We start from the raw sequence: 10,101 nt of genomic DNA, 5'->3' as shown, positions 1-10,101 counted from the left end.
AGTTGTCTTTGATGAACAGAAAGTCGTTTGAAAAAGCAAGCCGCAGACTAGAAAACTTGCAAAATCAACAAAATGAAGAGCCACCACCAGTTCGTCGTAGAAGAAGAAAGAAATACAACTTTGAACCACGAGACACAAGAAAGAGTATTGGCGTATTCCATAGATCAGATGTGTGTATTTGGTGTGGCAAAGGTAAGTGTTTTTGCATTATTATACGAGAACTATGATAAATACTCTAAAACATCTCCGGCTTATGAATCTTAAGGGAGGCATATTTGTTGAGATTCGCAAAAACTGTGTAAAATGTTTTTCGTTTACAGGTCATGAACCCAAGCATAAAAGGGTTTTACAACTGATGGACACGCCCGAAATGTGGGACGGGATTTAAAAATTGTATTGGACTGGATAAGGTAAAAGCGGTTATTACATACTGATAAAGTTATGAAATGTTCTTGTTACAATTCAGCAATTAAGTATAGTAATAATAGATCAACAGATTCTCAAGCATCCCTGTGATGAAAATTATCAGTATAATCTCTGATCCAGTATTTCTTTAGTATTTTTTTTCTCAGGATACGACAAGGCGCGCAAGATTGAGAAGGCTTGTTGAGTCTCTAGGATCAGAGAAAGAAATACCAAAAAATATTCGCTATCATTCAACTTGCTATCGCATAAATACTCGAACCTATGAGGCAGTTTCTCAAGTTGACGAAGGAGAAGAAGCGTATTCAGCTGCCAGGAAAATGTTTTTAGAATCGGTTGAGAGAAGTCTGTTCCAGGAAGGAGAAATGCGCACTCTTAAAAGTTTGAAAGAAGAATATGAGCAAATCAGGGAAGGATTTGGTATCTTAGGAGAGACAAGAACAACCTTTGTGAAAGATTGTTTGGTTAGTAAATTTGGAGACCGTGTCGTAATACAAAAGAGGTACGAGTTTTTCTTATATAAGGGGGGGGGGTGGTCACAAGTTTATTTCAGTAAATGGTTTTACACTGAACGAATAGGGTTAACAAGTCAACAAGGACAACACTCTTACTGAACATCAGAGAAAAGTCTCAAAACACTTTTCATTTTGTAGGTACAAATCCAATCAAAGCATGATAGTTTTCAGTTTGGAAAAATAAAGACTTTGATTCAACAAATTCACGGACTTGGCCACCAACAGTGGAACCGCTTTGCTAATATCGCCTCATTCAAAAGGTACAAGTTTAGGAATATTTTTCTTTAAAAGCCCTGAAAAAGTTCAGTTAATATTGTATGGGAAAAGCTATGCAAAAAGTAGATGAGACATGAATAGAAGTAGTATTCAAAAAAAATATTTTTATTTTTTGATTTTCGTCTCAGCGAGAGCAAATCAGAAGAAGACATGGCTTTCAAGGCAACATCAGCTGTACTTGATTTAATTGAGCAAGAGCAAGATGGAGCACTTGATAGTATCTTCGACCACCGTATAACCGATCATTGTCTACCAATATTCAACGTCAATGGTACCATACGCAAATACCAAAAATCCAAATTAGTTGACATGTTGAAGTTTGTCGAAATAAAACCCACTTATTACACCGCCATCATAGACATGGGATTCATTTGGAGGCTAGCTATTCCTAATAACGATGAACGAGCATATAAAGGTGATGGTGCAGTATACACATGGTAAATGTTTTTTTTTACAGTATAGTATCTCACTACTTGTTTTCTCTCATTTACTAACCGTAGTACAAAGAAAAATAATCTGTTTCACCCAGTTTCACCTTAGGTTTCTTTTTTCTAAGTCTGACTACGCGAAAAGAATTTTTAACTTAATCAATTTGCGACATCAGAACGCCAGAACAATAATTTGCGTGAACGATTATTATGGCTCAGATATCATCAATACCAAAGACAGAGAGCATGATAAAAGGAAAAATTTAATAGGAGGAGAAGCACCAAATGTTTTCATCTCGGCTTCGAAGAACCTTCCTCTGAAAAATGAGCTCCAGAAATTTTTCAAAAACAAGGCGAACAAGACAAGACTTCAGCAATTTATCAAATCTCAATTCAAAGAGCAGCTGATCAATACTGAAAAGAGGTTCTTTTACAGCACAAGAAGCGAATGCTGTGAAATTACAAAAGGTGGTGAGGTAAGTGTAGTTAAGAAATTATTGTTAGAGAGGGAAAGACAGAGGGAGAAAGAGAGCGTGTGTGTGTTTAAAAGAGGAAAAAATGAAAGATTTATATTTTTCTTGGTTTACAGACACGAACTCCAGATTTCGAATGTACGCGCGTGGAAGCGGGTGTTATAATGTTTTTCATCTATTCTCAAATTCGCAAATCTTCTTCTGATACAACAGTGGTAATCGATGCAGAGGACACGGATGTTATTGTTGCAAGCACTTATGTATCGAACATCTTGCCAGGTACCCTTGGAATCGAACGGAAGAAAGGAATCTTCGATGCAAAATGCTTAACTACTCCTGAAATGTCAAAAGTGATAATTCGATTTCATGTGATGACTGGGTGTGATTCAATTTCGAGCTTTTTCGGAAAAGGTAGGTATAGAATGTTTTGACGTTTATGATAGACACGGTTAAAATAAGTTTCAAAGCCGAAATTGCGAGTAAAAGGTAATATGTTGAATAGTGCATAGAAATTTCGATTTTTGTAATAGTTTATTTTTTTTTGTAGGGAAAAAAGCAGTTTGGAAAAGAGTCGATGGATGTATCAAAGCAATAAACCACTTGAAAAAAGCAACACCTGATTCACTTGAAAAATTTGTCATCAAGTTTATATACAATGACAAGAAAAGCAACACTTTAAAGGAAATGAGAAAGAACATTTGGCGGAAAACAAAACTTAAGGTATGTGTTCACCTTCCTTGACACATTCTCTTTAATTGATCACATCTTTAGAACAACAAATTTTTATACATCAAAAGTATATATTTTCTGAAAGCCAATAATATTCTCTTTCTAATGGTAAAAGTTTCAGCTGAATTTAAAAAACTGGGCAGGATATAATTAAAATCTTAAGAATTTTAACCTTACCTACTTCAAAGAAGTTAAAGTCACCCATAGCTTTTGAAATTTGAAAAAATAATTTCGATACTATGTTCCCAATAGATTGAACCAAAAAAATGTCTTAGGATTTTTTTTTGGATCGACTTTAACTCGAGAAAACTTAAAAATTGTTAAAATTTGGAAAAAAATCATTCATTTCTCGAGTTTTTTCCACTTAACTGAAATTGTGAAGCTTTAACTCGATTAGAAAAAAAATCCTAAGACATTTCTTTAGTTCAATTCTTTGCCGAAAATATAAAAAAAAAATTAAGTTCATAGCTAAATGCTATGGGTGACTTTAACCTCGTTAAAACTAGTATGGTGTGGTAAAATTTCGTTTTTTTCTACATCAATTTGAAATTTTTAACGAGATGATTGCTGTTAATTTGAGTAATCAGTGAAATGTGTCAAAAATATTGCTATTCAATAGAGGTGAGAATAAACATCAGCTGAATTCTCTCTTTTGTCTTTGTTGTTTCCGAAAGAGACAATTGTTTGAGTAAATAATCCATCATAAGACGAACTTTGTTTTGAAATTTAAATGGTTATAACTCTGGATCTAAAAAAGATTTTAAGATCGCGATTTTACCAAAATGAAATCCAGTAACTTTTCTTCCACTTTGACTGAAAAAATTTTTTTTGACAAAAAATCGGAAAAAAGGTGTACACATACCTTAAGAACAAAAAAACACTTGCGAGAATCGGACCTGAAAAGTCCTCGAATGACCTTCGAACGACAAGAGTCTTGTATCAAATAAAAAACCTAGAATCATTTGCAAACCCTTCAGAAACGGGAAACCCTCTGGATAACGGCTACACTATAATAAACGGCGTATGCCGTCCAAAAACAAGTCACGAGCCTGCTCTTCCAACGAAGCTGAGAATGTCTGTGCCTGATAAGACAGAAAGCAAAGTGGTCGAAGAAAAAGAAGAACAAGAAAGTAGTGATGAAGAAGAGGATGATTATTTTGACGAAGAAAATGAATCTGAGTCGGGCGATGACCATTCTGATGCTGAAAATTAAAATTTACAAGTTCAATTTATAAATTGCTAACGAGTTTTGTTATTTTTTTCTTTGAAGTTGAAGAAAATATAATTGGGTGGTTTAAAGATGAGAAAAGTTCTTAGAGTATTTTTTGACGTCAATTCTTTTCAAGCAGATAATTTAGATTCATAGCTCGAGATGCGTTCATTTTCAGGCCATAGTTGTGAATCGATTCTTGATCAGCGAAAGATTCCCGTTCCAACGATATATAATAAGCCGTGTTTTTCGAACATCGCCCTTAACGTCAATTTTTTACGGGGCCAATTTTCCAATTTGGGCCCTAAAAAATTTTGCCAGGCCTTAGCAGCGGACCCCCCTCGCGAAAATGTCTTCAAATACATCCAACTTTCGAATGGAATTCATGTGGTTGCGTCCTAAAAAAGTTGTCGCGGATCCTAAGGTTTGGCCCTCTACTAAGAGTGAAAAGGCGAATATTGTTCGTAATTATAATTCTATGAAGAAGTCAGAAGAGAAGTTTTTTCAGAAGGTGTTGACCTTGACAAATCCACCCAAAATCTTCGTAGTGCAGTTCTAAAACATAATGACAACCCATTCAAGGAGGACAGTCCCCAAAATTAGCTCTGGAATGAGCAAAAAAAGCATACAAGTATCGATCCCAGAGGAATGCGATGGCATCCACTCATCACCGGGTGGAGTTTGAGTATATATCTCAAATCACCAGCCACTTACAAACATATTCAAACCGGACCATTTATGTATCTCCCTTGTAAAAGTACCCTTTTGAAATATATAAACTGGTTGTGGTTTCAACCCAGATATTATTCAGCGCCTTTTGAAGAAAGTGAGGGAAACATGTACAAAAAGGCACAGTGTAATGTTGGATTGGTTTTTGATGAAATGAAGATTAAAGTAACTTTGATGTACTCTGAAGGAAGAAGTTGATATAGACATAGTTGGGATTGTTTATTATGCTGTTGTATTCTATTCCTGAGAAATTTAGAACCTAATTTTTGTTGTATTTATTGTTCTTAATCTTTCTGATTTCAAAACTTAGGAACTAATTTTACTGTTTTCAGAGTGGCTTGGTTTTTGACAAGTTGACAGGAAAGTTGGTTGGGTTCACAGAAATGGGTGAGATAAACGATGACTTGGAACGCTTTGAGAGGTTTTGCTCAGAAGATGGTGTCAAAGATAAATCTGTTGCTAAATATGTCATGGTTTTTATGGCACGTGGGCTTTGCTCCGGACTGGAATATGTCTTTGGGCACTTTGCAAGTGAGGGTTTCACTTCAGATCAAATTTTCTACTGTGCCCATGAAGCACTTTTTTCAGACCCTCCGCATCTTATGAAAACCACCAGAAATAACTTGGAGAACTCATACGCCAACAAAGAGAGCAGAACCCTTGTTGTAACTTGATTTTGCTTTTCAGCTTTGCTTTTCCATAATTTTAAGTTGAAAACATTACATTAAAATTTTGAACATAATGGCTCACATCGAAAATGTTCTACATATTTAATAAGAGCTTGATTTCAAGAAAACGATCTAATTTTAACAGGTTCAATCAGTACCCTTCTTTTCATTTTGAAACAAGCTCAAACATGTTAAGATTCTTTTTGTTATTATATAGTTTGATGGAAAAGATATGGGATGGCACCAAATAAGCAATGTATTCGACTGGGATCTTGGACCTTCTAGAGTCACAAACTCAGGCAGGAACACATGAAACTAGATCCAAGGAGCAAAATGCGTGTAAATCTTGCAGCCCAGGTAGAGTGTGATATGAATTTTAAGTAAACTATTTTTGCTAATTTCTGTGTTTAATATTTTAAGTAGCTCATTTTAAAGTAGCTGACGAAGTTATGGTCATTTTTGAAACTGAAACTGACAAAAGCCATCCTCCTTTTTGGCTATAGAATCTTATATCTCGATCGTCTGATAATATGGAAAACCCAAAAAGTTTATTTCTTTTCGCTAGGATTATTATTCAAACTTTTAGGTTTTGAGTAGCACATAAAACATAATGCATATTGCATAATGCATAATAGTACTGTGTAATTTACAGAACGATTTTATATTTTCCAAAACTCTCCTTTGTAGAGGCCAAAACCGCGAAAACCTCTTTAGAAGAGTTTCTTAAGTAAACATTCCAATTAGAGGGACTCCGGAGGGATTTACCCAGACATGATTTTTACTTTTCGAATCCAAGCGAAAGAAGAAAACATTCGAATCATAACAACAAAGGGTTTTCCGTCAGCATAAATAATAAGAAGATGCAACGGATAAGAAAGGTTTCCCCCTTCTTCTTTCTCAAAAAAAGGTAAACACATAAACATTCGAATGTAAAAACATTCGAAGTCTATATTCTGATTTTCTTTGATCTAGCTTTTGCATGAAGCTCTTTAATTTATATTGGCTGGATATTGGCTTATCTAACAAAAAGCATTCACATGGTTAATGCTTTGTAAGAGGGAAAACCCGTTGAAATTTATTAGCAATTGTTCGAAGTTCATTTTCAAATCTAGTAATTGATTTTCTTTACCTGCAGCAATGTCATTCATCAAACTGGGAAAGTTACTCTTTGATGAAGAGAATGCAGGGTTCTCTCTCTCGGAGAAGATATCGCGGGACCCCGTGGAAGAGTATTTCTTGAAGCAACGAGCAAAGAGAGGCTCAAATGAAAATCCAGACCTTAATATGGTAAATCGTAACGTTTTAGCGCTCGATGTTACTGGAGATGAACTGCTCCAGGTTTTGAACGGGAATGTCCGAAAAAACAAAAAGGACCGTCAACAACACACGTTGGACGTAACGGACATGACGCGATTACCGACGAGGAAGAGAAGTAAACCATGAACCATGATGAGACAATTTATTGTTACTGACATTACGAATGATTTTTCTGAATGATTTTTGATGTAAAGATGGCGGAGAAAATTCAGGAAAATCTACGAAAACAACCGAATTCAGCATCAATTTACGACCTTTGCAGCCCATCTGAATGTGTTACAAGTGAAGAAGGAAGATCCAAAGGCACACTTGAATGTAAAAAGTGCAATCGAATCGTACACTACATTTGTTCAAAGCTCCCCGTCTATCAAATCCAGTTATGTCTAACATACAAATCGAGAGCTTTTGTCTGTCAAAACTGTGTCGTGATCACCCCTGATCTATTGGAACGGGTCAATTCATGTGAAACATCAACAGTTTCAGGATTCCGAAAGGAGATAAAAGCTTGCGAAAATATAATGAAAGCCCAGGACGTAGAAATCACTTAACTGAAGTCCAAAGACGTTAATACAATGACCAGCGAAATAAAGGATAGCTTTGAGACCAGAATGGCAACGATCGAAAAGAAGATGGAAGACATCGTTGAGAAGAAAGGAGAAAGATCACAAGCTACGCAGCAGTCGCGTCGAGGCAAATCGAGAAGAACATAGAAAACGTACTTCGAAGGGAAAAACAGGAGGAACGACAGATTCAATCCACGGCGTGCAATCTAATTCTTCATGGTGTTGGCGAATCCACTGAAGATTCAGAGGAGTCAACAAAAATCTACGACGAAGAATATCTAAATGAAACAGTCTTACCTAAGAAACTAAGCTTAAGGAATATAAAGATTGAAGAAACTCAAAGAATCGGGAAATTTTCGAAGGAAAAGGAAGATGAAAAACGCTATCGACCAATAAGAGTCCGATTTGCAAACGAAGAAGACAAAAATACAGTGTTAAGAGCAATCACTAAAGGAGAAAGATTGCCCTTCCGTGTGACAGAAGATCTTACGAAAAGTGAAAGGAAGACAATCAAAGAGTGGTGTATGAAAGCCAAAGAAATGAATACGTCACTAAAGGATGCAAACTTTAAATTCAAAGTCAGGGGGAGCCCTAGGAAAAAACTCTATTTTAAGAAAATTGTTCATAGAGGCCCATGTGCTCGCACGGTGGCCTGCGAACTTGTATAGCATTATCATTATTATTATTATTATTATTATTTTTGAACTTAACTTTTGCTCGTTCTCCAGAAAAGTCGTTGAATATTCATTTACTCAAATTGAAAAATTGAACTTGTGGGAATGCACGTTCGTCTTTGACTACTTAAAACTTCTTAACTTTTGAATTGAAGGAGCCTCGTTTTTAGATATTTATTTTTTATAAAAAGATCTTAAAATTAGTATTATATAGTTTTATTATTAGTATCTAATTATTAAGTTTATTTTAAAGTTTAAGCTTTTTTAATTATGATTCGTCTCCTTCAATATTAGGATGGTACCACGGTTTTATAAACCTTGTCGAGTAAGCCTCAGAGTAAGCATTCTGTTTTTTTTCGCTTTTAGTTTCAAGCTAAAAATCTTGTTTCTAATTAAGTCATGGTCAAAAATTTTGTCGTGTTTTCCTAGCTATGTTCTCATTTATTACAAAAAACGTGATTGTACTTTTACCTGGTTTTATGTGAAAACTACTACTGTGTTACTAGCGCTCGTTACGTGTACGCATCACAAACTTCAACGGGAGCCCACGACGGCGCCCGGCGACAAACAACAATGACGTGATAATAAGACAAAGGCTGGCCCACTCTTTATCCCTCACCATAACATATGGCTCTAATAACATAAAAAACACCATCACTAGAGATTGGAATGAGACTGTTAACGAACTGAATATTGAACCTCTTGAAGTAACCAAAACAACGTACAAAACCAACTCACATCCGTACAGTCTTCGTAGCACGTTAACTCAGCACTATCTTGCATCTGGTCGTTCCATGCTCTCATAACTCTCTCGATACAAGATCTTTATGGTGGTTACAACCTCTTTGACATACAACTTGAGCTAATTTTTTTTATTAACAAGCATAACAGATACAGTGTAAAAAATTTTGAGAAACAGTAACAAATAATATATATTTTCAAAGATCTATTTACCTTCTAGCCTCAAGATATTAACTTGTATATAGTAGACTTTATATATTTTGAGAAAAAAGAAAACATTCAATTCAATTCAATTCAAGACTGATCAAACAGCTGATGGAAAGCTGATGGAAAGAAACACCCTCAACCCAAATTTATCAAACATCGCTGGATTGGAACAAGCCATCTGGTCCTCTTCTTTAATACAACCTTTGAAGGATACATTTTTCTGTTTAATATGCAGAGACCTGCCGACACCACCTGTGGTACTTGCATTTTGTTGCAAACGTGTTTTGGGGTGCAATTCCTTTTTCCAAACCTATGAAACAAGCTCTTGCCTTCATTGCAGATCAGAAAACTTTTCTAAGACTGTTTTTAGTTGCTTTGACAGCATGTTGAATATATTACGAGATCGTTTAAATTGAAATTATTAACATATTTATCCGAAAGGAATATTTTGCGGATTTCTTATATATATTTTTCACAGTTTTGATTTGATTTGTTGGGATTTGTTCGACAAAGCTTTCGAGTTCTTGAAACATATTTGAGCTTTTTTATCAAATTTTGTTTGCTTGGGTTGAAACTTTTCTTTTCCATTGTTAGCTTGAGAAGAATGTTTTATCAACTTTTATTTAATTAACAAAAGATCTTTTATTAAATTTTTAGCCCTTTGTTTAGAAAGCGAAATATTTTCTTATGTTCTTATATTTTTGTAGATAAACCTGTAAAAAGTTGTTGTGTTGATACTTTTTATCCTTTTATTGTAGCGTTTTATTTTGTTAGAAAATTGAACAAAAAACTATTTCACTCTTCAATTTTACGTGTTTTTAAGAGCTAAAAATTCGGAAGCGAAATTCGTAAAAAGTTCTTATTTATTTTTGGTCTTGAAGCTAAAACAAGAAATTTGCACGCTTTTTCATAAGAAAACATTTTTTTGGTTTCGTGATGAATATTTAATTGAAAAGATGAAGAAAAAACTCAGCTGAATCAGCTTGAGAAGATTTTAGAGTCCCTTTAAAAATCTAAGATGGCGTTACCCGTTTTTTTATAAGAACACTCAAATTCGAGGCTTCAATGTTCTTAGCTTTTTTGGCTTCAAACCTTAAAATATTCTTAAGTAAGCCTTTTAATTTAGGGTCTCAATGATTTGCTCATAG

The 10,101-nt window shown here is 34.8% G+C and overlaps 1 long non-coding RNA gene across 1 annotated transcript; it reads left to right on the top strand.

The window, feature by feature from the left end:
• The first annotated feature begins 2,725 nt into the window (after positions 1–2,725).
• Positions 2,726–3,807, top strand: LOC136813721 (uncharacterized). The gene is made up of 2 exons (XR_010847534.1): positions 2,726–2,835; positions 3,713–3,807. It is a non-coding gene; the product is annotated as an uncharacterized lncRNA (long non-coding RNA).
• Positions 3,808–10,101: the final 6,294 nt, after the last annotated feature.

The sequence above is a fragment of the Clytia hemisphaerica genome, unplaced genomic scaffold (assembly GCF_902728285.1).
Source record: "Clytia hemisphaerica strain Z4C2 unplaced genomic scaffold, Clytia hemisphaerica genome assembly, whole genome shotgun sequence".
In the NCBI taxonomy this organism is placed as follows: Eukaryota; Metazoa; Cnidaria; class Hydrozoa; order Leptothecata; family Clytiidae; genus Clytia; species Clytia hemisphaerica.
This window is presented reverse-complemented; position numbering and strand designations above follow the sequence as displayed.